General features: G+C 35.8%; 1 long non-coding RNA gene across 1 annotated transcript; it reads left to right on the forward strand.

Moving 5' to 3' along the window:
• Positions 1–3,586: 3,586 nt before the first annotated feature.
• On the forward strand, positions 3,587–5,921 carry LOC138906549 (uncharacterized). The gene is made up of 3 exons (XR_011413986.1): positions 3,587–3,707; positions 4,552–4,737; positions 5,373–5,921. It is a non-coding gene; the product is annotated as an uncharacterized lncRNA (long non-coding RNA).
• The last annotated feature ends 9,305 nt before the right edge of the window (positions 5,922–15,226 follow it).

The raw sequence follows: 15,226 nt of genomic DNA on the forward strand, positions 1-15,226 counted from the left end.
TTTTGATTTTCTACCTTTACAGACAAATCAACTAACTCATCTATTGTTACATATTATTGTAATTCTACTACATCAGCTATTTCCTTATTTAAACCATTTAAAAACCTAGCCATTGTAGCCTCCTCTTCCTCCATACAATTAGCTTGGATCATAGCCATATCCATAGCCTTAAAGTACTCATCCACAGACATAGACCCTTGCTTCAATGTTTGAAGGCGTTGTTGTAGCTCTCTTTGAAAGTGTGATGGTATGAATCTCTTTCTCATCACCCTCTTCATCTCAGCCCAAGTAGCAATTGGTGTTTGTCCTTCTTGTAATCTGTCCCTAGTAAGCTTTTTCCACCAAATAGCAGCATAGTCAGAAAACTCAACAATAGCAAGTTTAACCTTCTTACCCTCAGAGTAGTTGTGGCAGTCAAATACGGCTTCAACCTCCCAATCAAGGTACAAGTCTGGATCCCTTGTTCCCTTGAAAGATGGCATCTTCATCTTTATACTGTTTATATTATCATCTTCTACTCTACCTCTTTGTCCCCTCCTATCTCTTCCCACCCTATCAAAATCAATATCATTAAAATCGTCTATAGGGTTTTCTTGATTTACAATGGGAGCAAGGGATACATTTCTCCTAACTTGGGGCCTAACATTATTTTCCCTTCTAAGTTCAGCTATTGTATCATTTTGCTCAGCAATTGTGTCCCTCATCTCTTGGAGTTGCAAATTCCACCTTTCGAATTGTTGATGCATAGCTTGCAAGGTAAAATCATTTCTTGCTTTGATTTCGGCTTCTTGAAGAACCCTTCGTTCATCATCACTACCTGTATGTGACATCTTAAATAATTAAACTGTATCAGACAAATTGAATTTTTTTCTCAATTGTTCTCACACACACTTTGCCTTTTTTTCCTCTCTCGAAATAACCTTTGAACAAAATACTTTGTAGATTTATAGTTAAACCCAACTCGTATAAAGTTCTTAGTAGTAAAATATAGATTTTTGGGGAACAAATGAAAGAAGAACCAAATCCTAGAACTATTAGGCTCGGTTGAAACAAGACACGAACAAAGAGGAAATGATTATATATTTAGATTAGAAAGAGTAAGAAAAATTAAATTTTTGTCTTATCTTTGAAATCTGGGATCCCCTCTTCTTGTTTTCTTTGATAGTTTTTGGAAACAAATTAGATACAAAAGAAAGTTCCTGGAGAGCAAGTAATTTTTTTTAAAAAATTGATTTTTTCGTTTTTTTTTAACTTGTTTTTTTTTTTTTTTTTTTGCTCTTAGTATTCAAGAAATTCTCAGAATTATCAAGAATGAAACCTTGATAGAACCGCTCTGATACCACTTGATAACGACAAGGTCGGGAATCCAAACTAGAATAAGAATTTGAAAAGTAAATGCGGAAGCAATAACAATAAGGAATTGAACAACTAGCACTTAAGGGCAGAAAATAAAGTATATGGGAAAATTCAAGGAAAGAATTCCAAGAACGCAAGTTCTATAGCCTTGACAAGATCAAAGCAACAACGTTTTGATTTATTGAAGAAATCAAACGCCTTTACTTAAAAGCAAATCAAAACAATAGATTCGGATCATGACCGCTTTACGAGTAACTTGAGACAACAATTAATAACTAGTATTAATCGCCTTTTAAGAATACCACAAAGGAATCAAAGATATCACAATAGAGAAGTAATCTTACTACCTTGAACTATGAACTAGTAAAGGTTGAAAGATAAATCTCAAAGCACAAGTAACAAAGGTTCAAAAGAACTCTCAAAGTATGATATACTTAATCAATAATGAAGTGTCTCAATGAATGAGAAGAACTCCTTATTTATAGGAGTACTAAGGCACAAAAAGTCCTTAAAATTAGGTAGGGTGGTTGCTAAGGCATAAAAAGTCATTAAAATTAGGTAGGGTGATTGCTAAGGAGTAAGAAAAGTCATTACAATTAGGTGGGGGCGGCCAAATTCCTTTGGGGCAGACTTGGACCTTAAAACTAGTTTGGGCCATTGATTTGGACTCCAATTGGGCTCCCTTTGAAACACCCCCTTTTGGACCTCTTTTAAGCTCATTTTAAGCCCCTTTGGTGGACTTCAAGGGCTGATTTGGTGGCCCAATCTTCCTCCTCTTGGACTTCAATTTGGATCACCAAATAATTGTAAAACTTGGATAATTCATCTACTTTGGGATTGAGCTCTTCCTCTACAATTAAAAGCTTCTTTATTTGCCATTGAAGTCCAGCAACCTTAGAGTGCAACTCTTTAGCTTGAGATCTTGTAAATGGCCTTGGAGCTTCCAAAACTCTATCCTTGTCCTTGATGCTATCAGTTAGTACCCCTCTTGCTGCTCATTTTAAGTTATCAGCTGCTCAGTTCCCGCAGTCAGAGGAAGAAGAGAGGTACATGGCACAGGTTCCTTATTCCAGTGCAGTCGGCAGTATTATGTATGCAATGGTTTGTACACGTCCATATATTTCACAAGTAGTGAGCGTGGTAAGCCGGTATATGGCTTGCCCTGGTAAAGCACATTGGCATGCTGTGAAATGGATTCTCAGATACTTGCGAGGTATTTCAAACACATGTTTGGAGTTTGGGAGAAATACTAATACTTTGGTTGGTTTTGTAGACTCAGATTATGCAGGTGATCTTGACAAAAGAAGATCACTGACAGGCTATGTATTTTGCATTGGGGGTTGCGCTATTAGTTGGAAAGCTACATTACAACATGTAGTAGCTTTATCTACTACCGAAGCAGAATATATGGCAGTGACCGAGGCGATCAAAGAAGCTTTATGGTTGAAGGGTCTATTTGCGGAACTCAGTTTACACCAAGGTGGTATTATCATTTTCTGTGATAGTCAAAGTGCCATTCACTTGACTAAAGATCAAATGTATCATGAGAGGACGAAGCACATTGATATAAAGTATCATTTCATCCGAGAAACCATTGTTGAAAGAAAAGTCTCTGTTCAGAAGATCAACACTAGAGACAATCCTGCTGACATGTTCACAAAAACTCTTCCAGTATCCAAGTTCAAGCTTTGCCTGAACTTGATTGGCATTTATGAAGAATGATTTTGCCCATTGGGGTTTTTGCGGAGAAGGTGGAGCAAATTTACTATAAGCCGAAATTAGGCCAAGGTGGAGATTTGTAATATGGCCAAATTTTCATGACATTTGCCAAGCTTAATGTGAAGTGCATTGATGCCAAGCTCCTTGCATCTCTGAGAAACATCTTGTGCAGCAAGCATAGATGCATATGGGGAAGTTTCATCCCTATCGGCTTTGACTTTCATACCACCAGTAATACGAACCATTGTTTCGAGAAATAAATCACACGAATAACAGTGTCATTGAATGACGCAAAACAGTGTTGTCAAAGGCTTATTTAAGGCGCGCTAAAGCTTAGAAAAGCTCAGGAAGGGTGCTTCGCTTAGCTTAACTTAATCTTTACTTCAGTGTAGGCAAGGCACTAAGACAGATGCCTCATTGCCCATGAGTTCTACCTTGAATAGAGGCTCCTTGATTTATGTATTAGCATGATCGGTTGTGATGTTGAGAGGGTATAATTATCTCAGGTTGACACAGTAGGTTGGCTGGAAAGGACAAAACAGGACAAGGGCCCAGCATATTTGAGTATTATGCAATCAAGGAAGCACCTTATGAGAGCACATATAATTGCTTTGGTCCTCGATGCAGAAGAGGTTTGCTAATTGTGACTATCAATCTTTTTGGTTTTAGATTCATGAATTTGGCCCACATATTGTATTTGCTGTGTGATAAACGATTAAATTGCAATTTTAATAAACTGGCTTAGATACACTCAAGGGTGTGCCATATTAATCAGTGAATTGGGTGAAAACCATGGAGGCCAGATTTCAAATCCAATAGAGACAAAAATGCTAGGTGATTTTTTTCTTCCCATATGCCTAAACCTTTGTGCACAAAGTTACGGTACCTATGCTAATGTGAGATAGCATGTACCCAGTAGAATAGTCAATGTGAGCACAAGCTGGCCAGAGACAACCATTATAAAATGTGAAAAACATTACAGTGCTTTAGTTGTTACTAAAATTTCTATGAACCGTAATGTTCTTTTCTGTCTTCTTTCTAAGAACTGGACAACATTTTAACTTTTGTATCTCTTACTTGAATAAGAATGACCGAAAGGGATAGTGGAGAGCTGTTGGATCTGGTTTAAATAGTGTATGAAGGAATGACTAGCATCAACGTTTCATATATCTAACATCCGCTTGGGGGAAACAACCTAGAACATTGGCTGAAAAGTGTAACCAACACCTGTAATATAGGAGATGTATCAAATGTGATGCAACATATAGTTCTATGCTTGCTAATGGACTGACAATACAACGGGATTTGTGTAGTTGCTGCACTACCTAAGTCATGAATAATCTCCAAAAGTTTTCCTTGTTTTCTCCCCTCCTTTAAAGCTCTTGTGGTATGAGTAATTTCTATTTCTGTGTTTTACACATCTTTATTTCTAATTGTCATACAATTGTTCTATATTTTTTCCTTTATAATGATTAGATTGCAAAAGTTAGGCGGAGCATGAAGCATGTTGAAGTAGTTGTAGCGAGGCGAGCAGTAGAGTAAGGCTGTGGTCTGGTGGTGATTGTAAATAAGATGGATCTTCTAAGAGGGGAAGAAAATTCCAAATTGTACAAGCGCGTAATTGAAGTTGTACCTGCAGGAATTCAGACAGTTATACCACAGGTTTGTCAGTGTGTAAAACTATAATCTCTTGCTGCAATTATCCTACTGTTTATTTGAATTTTTCTCATGCATATGCCTTGGGAGGAGCTTGTCCACCATTCCATAATATAAGTGAATTCGTGACATTTATGTCCATAATATTTTTTTTTAATTTTTTTTTTAGAAGGATATCACTTCTATGGTAAGTCACTGAGTGCCTCAAGACATTTAGGAACGGGAGATTTCTTGTGATTGTATAAATAGACTATGTAAGGAAATATGTGTGGACAAGTAATCACGGGATTAATCTTTGGCAGTTCCTTCTCTTTCTTTCTTAAAAAGAAGTGATGCAGAATCAGAATTTGCTGTACTTAGTTGTGTATTACCACTTGATTGATGAGTATGCTATCCAAGGACAACTTCATTTTCTCCTTGAACAAAAATTTTATTAAAAGAACAAGTTTTATGCACTGGTAACAATATAGTTACTTTAGCTGATAATTGGGACATGATTTTGTATTGTATGTCTTATGTTTCCTTTTCCTATCTTTTGATGCATGTTATCAATATAAAAATAGGTAGATGACCTTCGGGAGAATTCTTTGTATAATTTCAGTTGTAGAACTTGATTCATCATTAAGGCAATTTATTTGCAGGTCACAGGAATACCCGTTGTATTTGTTTCAGCACTAGAAGGCAAGAGTCGGATAGCTGTCATGCATCAGGTTGTTGAAACATATGAAAAATGGTGTTTGAGATTGCCAACAGCTTGTCTTAGCTATTGGCTACGTAAGGCATACACTACAACAAAAAAGGTCTTTTGCGGCAATCTATTAGCGGCAATAAAACAAAGGCCACTAAATGATTTCATAAACTCAAATGTTAGCGGCAGATGAGCATTGGCCGGTATTAAGTACCCTTTTACTGGCAATAAAAGGAAATAGCCACTGAAACTCACTAATTTAAAGAAATTTTTACTACTAATTATTTTATTTTTTCCCTCCAAATAACTTTTCGCTAAAAAACTTATTCCCTCCATTCTGTAGATCTAAGTTCCTAAAACTTTAGAAATTATTTTTAAAATAGCAAACACTTCTCATCACCACCACCCTATCACCGATGCTTTGTGTCTTCTCTGTCTTACCGTCGGTGGCAACCAATCCCAGGTAACACAAATGATATATCTCTCTCCTATATATATATATATATATGAAATCTTGCAGAGTTTGGATGGGAAAGCGATCTGGGTAAATCACGCTAATGAGTTTATGTTGTATTATTTGATTTAACAAACCTATATGGTAACAAAATTCCAATAATACAAAATGCTCATAGTATTTCTTCTTCCCATTATGATACCTACTGGGCCATTATTGGGAGCCATAAGAATGGAATGGAGGGTCGTTTTTGATGAAGCATTTCTTAGCCTACTTATAGAAATTTTAAGACTATAACAGAATACATTTTAATATTTTGTACAATTGTGACAGAAGAAATACATACACAATTCAAGCTAATTAAGAAATGTAATAAGAGAAAGGATACTCATCATTTATCGCATTTGGGAACTAGTTCTATTAACTTAGTATGTTATCTAAGTAGGTATCTGTGAAATATATAGACAACAATCGACAGTTAAAATAAGAACATTACATCTTTACAAAATTCTTATGAGTTGCAGACTTTGATTTAAGTATTTTGGATTGCTTATTAAATCTTGACTTCTACTTCCCTCCACATTTTACTGAACTTAACTTTGAGGCAACACAGAAACCTCTGCTTTGCGTAGACATTCTTGGCTTCTTTAATTTATAAATTTTATTGTATGGTTGAAGCAATAAATCTGTGTATAGGCCCCTTTTAGTTTTCTTTATCTTCTCGAATGTAGATGCAGTTAATTATTTGAATTTGTCTACCACTTTATACTGATAGTAATCTTGCCTAAAATAAATTGAGCAGCTTTTTTCGATTATCCATACTGAAATTTAGTTGCTTAATCACTAGGAGGGCGAAAAAGAGGAATATATTAGAAAATTTTTATGTCAATAGGTGAGCATTGGAGTTCTAATTTTAACTTTCCTTTTTGTTTCTTACTGTCTATTTAAACAATGGTCTATTCTGCTAATTTACCAACTATAGAGAAGTATTTCTCTTCTTAACTTTTGAGAATATATAAGCATGCCAAAAAATATATTTCTTTTTGAGAGTTTGGCAGTTGATAATCAAAATTGAAAGAACAAAGGAAGAGGTAAAAGATATGCTATTATGAACATGTAAATGTCACATAATTATTTTCTTGACTGTTGAATAATTTCACATATGGTTGTATGCTTGATATTCATTTTATTTTATCATTTCAGGTCATATATTTTGATATGCTGGAATTTGGCATATGGCAACCTTCATTGTGATCAAGGGCAGGCGAATGTCGTGCGGCTTATTTTTAGTTTATAGCCATTTGATAACACAAGTTATCAAAAGCTGACACTAGTAATTAGATTCAAATAGTTTAGCTTCTTTATCATATTGTCAACATTTTGAACTTGTGAATTAGTAATTATTTTTGTTTGATATGGATTTAATGAAGTGCATTATGCATTTTGAAATGGATTATTATTATTTACTTTTAATTGCAATAAGAAAAGTTGTTAAAATGTCTTCATATATGGTAGTAAAATAATTTTACACTGGCCATAACAAAAGTCCTTAATTATGTAAAAGAAGATGAATGCATGGATAGTTTAGTGACAATCACAATTGTCGCTAGATGGTGTTTCTTGTACCAGAAATTGAATTTGTCTTTAGGGACAATAATAAATGCCGCAAAATGTGTTATATATGTAATTTTTTAGGTGCTTTAGTGGCAATTGTAATTGCCAGTAAATAATTGCCGCTAAAGCTTGTTCACATTTACCGGCCATAATAGGGGCCTTTACCAGCAGTCGATCTAATGGCCGCTGAAGCCTTTGCCGATGCCAGCAACAACGACCAATAATCAATTGCCAGTAAAGGTTTTTGCGGCCATTGGTATTATCGCTAATAAGTATTTTTATTGCCGCTAGAGGTCATTTTTGTTGTAGTGATACATTTTCCCTAAATGTGCCACATCATGCCAAGTTATATTTGTTTGGGTAAATAAATATTGATTGACAATGTGTGGCAGGTCATGAGCAGACATTCTTGGAAAGACCAGGCGGCTCAACCCAAGATCAAGTATTTCACTTAGGTGAAAGCTAGACCACCAACTTTTATTGCATTTATGAGCGGAAAAACTCAGCTCTCTGTAAGAATATTAAAAAAGCAAAGACAGTGATGGAAAGAAGTTTCTGCTTTTTCATTCCATGCCTTTACATGTATTTACACAGTATATAAAAGAATATAAAAACGGTTACTTTATTCAATAAATGTACTATCCTTATTTGTGGGTCACGTGCTCACATTCACTAAAGTGAACAGTGGACAATGTGGACAAAATGGACAACTGCTTTGTATCAAAAGGAGATAAAGAGCTTTGGTCAATATGACCAAGCTTTACTTCGTGCGGACCAAAGCTCCAATTTCTCTTTCCTTGTCTCTTCTTCTTCATCTCTAACTTTCTCGGTCATGGTGTCTTGTATCAAACAACCAACTCCAACACCCCCATTCAAGTTGGAGGGGGGTGTAACCACACCCAACTTTCCAATAATGGAGTTGTGTGCTGGTCCTGCTAAGGGTTTAGTAAAAATGTTAGCCACCTGAGAACGTGAAGGAATGTAAGAAAGAGAGATGATTCCGGCCAAAAATTATTGCCGGACAAAGTGACAATCTAACTCCACATGCTTGGTACGCTTGTGAAAAACCGGGTTTTTCACGATGTGAATAGCGGCTTGACTGCCGGAGAAGAGATCTATTGGCAATGGAGGGGAAATCGAAAGATCAATAGACGCACTAACCAGGTAACCTTTGTTGTGACTCTCCGCATAGATCTATACTCTACTTCAGCAGAGGTTAATGACACTGAAGTTTGTTTCTTTGATTTTCAGGAGATGGAAGAACCCCCAAAGCTGATGAAGAACCCGCTAATGGACTTGCGAGATTGAGGACAAGATCCTTAATTGGAATCATAGAAAGCAAGAAGCTGATAATTAGGCTCTGAATTCAGAAAAAGCCCTAATCCTGGGTCCTTGGGGAGATATCTGAGGCAATGAAATGCAATATCTAAATGGGGTTGACGAGGCATTTGCATGAATTGGCTAAGATGTTGCACCGCAAAGGACAAGTCCAGCCTGGTGTGTGTTAGGAAATTCAACTTTCCTAACAACCGACGATAATAAGTGGGATCTTGGAGCAAAGTCCCTGCCTCTGCTCACAATTTCTGAGTAGGATTCAAGGGAGAAGAAACTGGGCACATGCTCATGCAATCAAATTCAGACAAGAGATCTAAGGTAAAGCGCCTTTGAGTCAAAATTATTCCATGTGCTTCCCTTATAATCTCAAATCCCAAAAAATAATGTGCATCCCCTAGGTTATTTATTTTAAATTCAGAGCGAAGGAAAGATTTGAGGTATGCCTGCTCAATAGAGTCATCCCTTGTGATTAGAATATCATCAACGTAAACTACGACGATGGTAATCCTTCCTGCTGATTGTTTAAAAAAATAAGGAATAATCATTTAAAGAATGTGAATATCCTTTAAAATTTATGGCTGTAGTGAGCCTTGCATACCACTGCCTTGAGGCTTGTTGCAGTCCATATAGTAATTTTTTCAAAAGATAGACATGATTGGGTGAAGGTGGTGTTGTCCCTACTGAAAATTTCATAAACACTTCTTCCTGCAAATCCCCATGCAGGAAGGCATTATTCACATCTAGTTGTGACACCTTCCATCCCTTTTTCACTGTAATAACAAGTAAGCACCTAATTGTTGTTATTTTTACAACTGGGAAAAATGTCTTAGTAAAGTCTATCCATTCTCTTTGAGTGTCTCCCCTAATAACCAAACGAGCTTTGAATCTATCCAAATATCCATCAGACTTGTATTTCACTTTGTAGACCCATTTGCAAGGAAGAGCTTTCTTTCCACTAGGTAAAGGCACAACCTCCCAGGTTTTGTTAAGTTCTAGAGCTTCTAATTCTTTTTCCATTGCTTCCTGCCACCCTGGTGTAAAGTTTCCTATGAGTAAGAAGTAGGTTCAACAAGGTAGGAAGTGGAATTAAGTATAGACCGATTGATAGAAAAAAGAGATGTGAAGGGTAGAATCATGGGCTAGATTGGTGCAGTGAAGCAAGAGTTTGTGAGATCTGTGAGAAAGACTGAGTTGCACACATATTCCTAGAGATATGAGAGTGGATTATATGTTATAGTGGATTTCCTGACTTCAGGAAGGGATATAGGTAAGGGTGAATGAGGAAATGATCTAGGTTGGGAAATAAAACTTGTACCTGAGGTTGAAGGAAGGGTGCTAGAGTTGATTGGGTTTGAAAAAGTAGGCAGTGAAGGTAAGGGTGAGCTAGGAATAGCGGGCTCATCCTTTTATGTGTTCTGATGATGAGTTTACACTATGTTCTAGGGGTGATGTAACAGGAAAAAATGAATCTGTAGGTGTAGTAGTAGAGGCAAAAGGGTACTGATTTTTATAGAAGTATTCATCTCTCGATACACTCACTCTTCTTATATCCAACTCTAGAACTTTATAATATTTCTGTCCCAAGGGATAACCTAAGAACACACAGGGCTTTGCCCTTGGGTCAAACTTACCTCTTCCGCTAGTCAAAGTAGATATAAAGCAAAGACAACCGAAATACTTCAATAGTTCATAAGCGGGTTTTTGTTTGAATAGAACAAAATAAGGTGTCCTTCCTTTAAGCACTCTATAAGGTAACCTATTGATCAAATATGTTGCAGTTAGTACACATTCTCCCCAATAAGGAAGAGGAAGCTTAGATTGAAACAACAAAGCCCTTGTAATTTTCAGAAGATGTCTATGCTTCCTCTCAACCACTCCATTCTGTTGAGGAGTTGCCACACATGATGTTTGATGTAGCACTCCTTGAGAGGCTAAAAATGCTGCCTCCTGAGAACCTTTCCCAAGTTCAAAAGCATTATATGTTCTTATCTTTTGTACCTTTACACTAAACTGTCTTTCCACCATTGTGAGAAAATTTTTAAGGAGTCCAAAAGCATTACTTTTGGTGCTCATAAGGAAAGTCCAAACTGCCTTACTATAATCATCTACAAATGTCAAAAAATACTTAAAACCATTGTAAGTTGACTTCTTTTAAGGCCCCCAAATGTCTACATGGATTAACTCAAATGCCCTTGTTGATTTAATTTGACTTAAAGGAAAAGAAATTCTGGTTTGCCTAGCTTTAGGAAAAAATTGACAAAAAAAATCAGAGTTGGAAGGTAAAAAAATAAAACTGAGATGTTTTATTGATGAAAAAAGCAAATGTCCTAACCTAATGTGCCAAAGGTTTACATCTGAAACTGAGCTTGTAGAAAAAGAAAATGAGACTAACAATTGACTAAAGACGTTTTGATTTAAAACTGAAAGTGATACCACACTTGTGCTATTTCTAACTCCACTTGGTTCCAAAAGGTAGAGCCCATCCCTTGCCTTACCAAAAACTTATCCCATCTTCACTAAAGGCCCCTGCAACATACAATTACTAGAGGTAAAAAAGAGAATAAAATAAAATTGTAAATAAAACATGTTAATAGATAATAGATTGTATCTGAAACTAGGTACATGTAATACATTTTCTAAAATAAAATCAGGAAGAATAGATATTCTTCCTATGTGAGTGACAATGACTTTGAAAGAATTAGGCAGATTTATGTTTAATGGAACTGGGATAGGTGTCAAGGAAATAAAGGCATTTGAGTCAAAACACATGTGTTCAGATGCTCCAGATTCAATAATTCATGAACTAGAATTAAAAATTGAAAGACAAGTTCCAGAATATCTAGCAATAGTACTAGCCACATCATTTTCATTGATATCTGCACCTTTAACCTGCTTGATTAGTTGTACCAACTGTGAAAATTGATCATGTGAGAGGTGTTGATTGAGTACTTTATTTTGATTGCTGATGTTCTGATCTGATTCCTCAATTTGAAATGCTCCATTGCTTCTGGTGTGAACTTGATTTTCCTTTGTGAATTCAAAGTCTTCTGGGAAACCTATAATTATGTAGCAATCACTGACAGTGTGACCTACTTTCTTGCAATGACTGCATGTTACATTAGGGTTAAACTTAATTTTCTTTCCCTTGAAAGTTGTGTTCCTTTGAGTAGAGTTAGTCACTTTTTGGATGTTGTTCCCAAACTTTTGATGTTGCATTGGGTTCCTTTGCATCTGCCTTGCACTCCTTTGTGCAAAGTTGTTTTGATTCGTAGCCATGAAAGATGAAGAATCTGCAGAAATGAGTGGGTTAGAAAAAACTTCTTTCTGGCTTTCATCTTGTAATACTAGGGAATATGCATGGTTTATGCTTGGTAGATGGTTCATCATTAGGATGATTCCCCTTGCTTGGCCATAACTATCATTTAAACTCATAAGAAACTGAATAAGCCTTTCATCATCTAGTGACTTTTCCAATTTTTGCCTCCCTTCACAGACACACAAGCAACTGCACTTCACATCACAATTAAGTGAATCCAATTCATCCCATAAATGTTTGAGTTTTGTAAAGTAGTTTGCTATGTCACTAGTTCTTTGTACTAACCTTGATAATTCCTTCCTCAGGTGATAAAGCTTAGCTCCATTTGACTGACCAAACCTATGTTCAAGGCTAGTCTAGAGATCTTTAGCAGATTTAGAGTAAATGACATTGTCTTCTATGTTTTTGGATAATGAGTTGAGCAACCAGGATGTTACCATGTCATTACACCTGCTCTAAGGCTGATAGTCTCTAGAAGTGAGAATTGGAGCAGGGCAAGCACCATTGATGAATCCTATTTTGTTTTTAGCAGATAATGCTATAATCACATACCTTCTCCATCCTTGGAATCCTTTTCCATCAAAAGATGTGTTGACAAGAGACATTCCCGATGCATCAGAAGAATGAAGAAAATATGCATGGTTTGAGTCGATGGTAGGGATTCCTCCAGTGGTGTTCAGAGCCATTGTGTTTGCAGTATTATCCGACATTGTTTAAAATTGATATGAAGATGAGGAAGACGACTGATGGATCGAGCTTTCACTGCTCTGATACCATGTAAGAATATTGAAAAAGCAAAGACAGTGATGGAAAGAAGTTTCTGCTTTTTCATTCCATGCCTTTACATGTATTTACACAGTATATAAATGAATATAAAAACGGTTACTTTATTCAATAAATGTACTATCCTTATTTGTGGGTCACGTGCTCACATGCACTAAAGTGAACAGTGGACAATGTGGACAAAATGGACAGCTGCTTTGTATCAAAAGGAGATAAAGAGCTTTGGTCAATATGACCAAGCTTTACTTCGTGCAGACCAAAGCTCCAATTTCTCTTTCCTTGTCTCTTCTTCTTCATCTCCAACTTTCTCGGTCATGGTGTCTTGTATCAAACAACCAGCTCCAACACTCTCAGAGACAAATTTGAGGTTCCTAACTAGATCTTTAAAGGAAGACTTTGACTAGGGTGGAATACTAGTCCGGATATTGCATAGAACTATTGAAAGAAATGGTAGGACTAAAACCAGCAGCAAGAACGTGTAATCAACTAATAGAGCGATGGAAAGGGTGGTCTCTGACAAAAGAACCATCCTTGCTGTGAAAAACAACATCACCACTTGAATTATGCAAACTTTAACTTATCGATGATCATAACTTAATTCAGAAGAAGATGGAAATAAAGTATTTTTGGTCTTTGCGAAGGTAGGTATCCATCCATTTGGGTTGGGTGCCCAGCGGTGGGCTTCTTAATTACCTTTTCCGCATGTCTCAATTCTTTCTTTTCATTTTATTCTATCATAGATGATAGCTACCTTTATTTTATACTTATGTTAATATGACTCGAATTTTCTTTTTTATTTGAAAAAAAAGGGAATATGTAAACATGTACTTTAGTGTGTTTCTCTACTTGGTCCATATTTTAGCGAATACATTTTATGTTACACGCACATGTGTGAATAATGAACTTAAAATGAGTGAAGACAGATCATGACATTCTGCTCATTTTCAGCTTTGTCAATCCTGAAATAAGGAATATTAGTTTTTCCAAGATTGACCTACCAAATCAATATACTAGCTTGTGAAACGTAGTCCCAAATCATATTGAATCCAACATTCACGTCATCAATGACCTACAATGAGAAACGAATGTAATGTTACTGTGCATCTTTTGAATTTAAAAGCCAGAGTTGCAAGAGAAACATAAGAAATTTCGTGTGATTGCTTCATTCATATCTTTAGCTCTTTTCATCTTTAGTACTTCAGATCTCGGAAAGTTGACGTATATCTGACATCCGAAAAAGATTAACTTTTCTGTACAAGTAAATGTTATTTTATAAATAAAGATGTGTTGGACACCATTTGATTAAAATTTTAAGAAAAAGGAGTTTTTGAAGTTGAAGTTGTTTCCCGTAAGTTTTTGGACATGGAAAAAAAGTTGAATTTTGTGAATAAAAACTTGAAATAGTGGACCAAATTGATTAAAAGAAAAATGAGAATATCATCTCAAATATTCCAAATATTGTTTCATAGAACATCTTTTAACTATGTTCGATTCAACGGAGTCCATGAGAGCATTGGAATTATATACATTGTGCATTTTACACCAAAATGGCATGTACATTTTACGCATTCTATAACTTCAGTTTTCCTTCTAAACATCTACTGCCATTTCTCTCTAAATGGCATGTAGGAACTGTATCTTCCAGATTGGAAAAACTTCTAAACCAGAATCTACTTAATAAATGCCTGAGATCGCAGCAATCATCGTCCCTCAATGTCCCTTGGTTGCTCCTGAGTTGTACAGGCAAAAATACAGTCTTTACTTAACATATCTATGCATACATAATCAAAATATACAATAAATATTTTACAGTATGTGGGTGATCAGAAGATTTAAGTAATGGTTTCTTGCTTACCACATCAAAATCAGGAGCATCAACTTCTTTCCTAGAAGGATAGAGCACATAATGTTGCACAATGAAAAGAAAGTCGAAGAATATCGACGCCTGCAACATTCATTTCATCAAAACCACATAATTGTATATGTCTTACATAACTAGTAATTAGGCTCAAGAATCAGATACAAAGAGAATCTGAAGAGAAGTGTAGTAAATAAATTGATGGATATAAAAGAATATTTCTTACCAATGACAATAAGGTCTTGCCGATGTTTCCATAAAAGTTCACCTAAGAATCTGTACAAAAAATAGTTCAAAAATATTTCTACATTAGGAACATATACAGCTTCTCATAGAATTTCTTAACTAGGTAAAAAAAAATAGAAATAACAAAGTATGTTAGTCGAACACTATATAATTGAAATGTTGAAACTCACGTTGATCCATGGATTGCACTGCCATCTGCCC

This window comes from Nicotiana tomentosiformis, chromosome 2, assembly GCF_000390325.3.
Source record: "Nicotiana tomentosiformis chromosome 2, ASM39032v3, whole genome shotgun sequence".
In the NCBI taxonomy this organism is placed as follows: domain Eukaryota; kingdom Viridiplantae; phylum Streptophyta; class Magnoliopsida; order Solanales; family Solanaceae; genus Nicotiana; species Nicotiana tomentosiformis.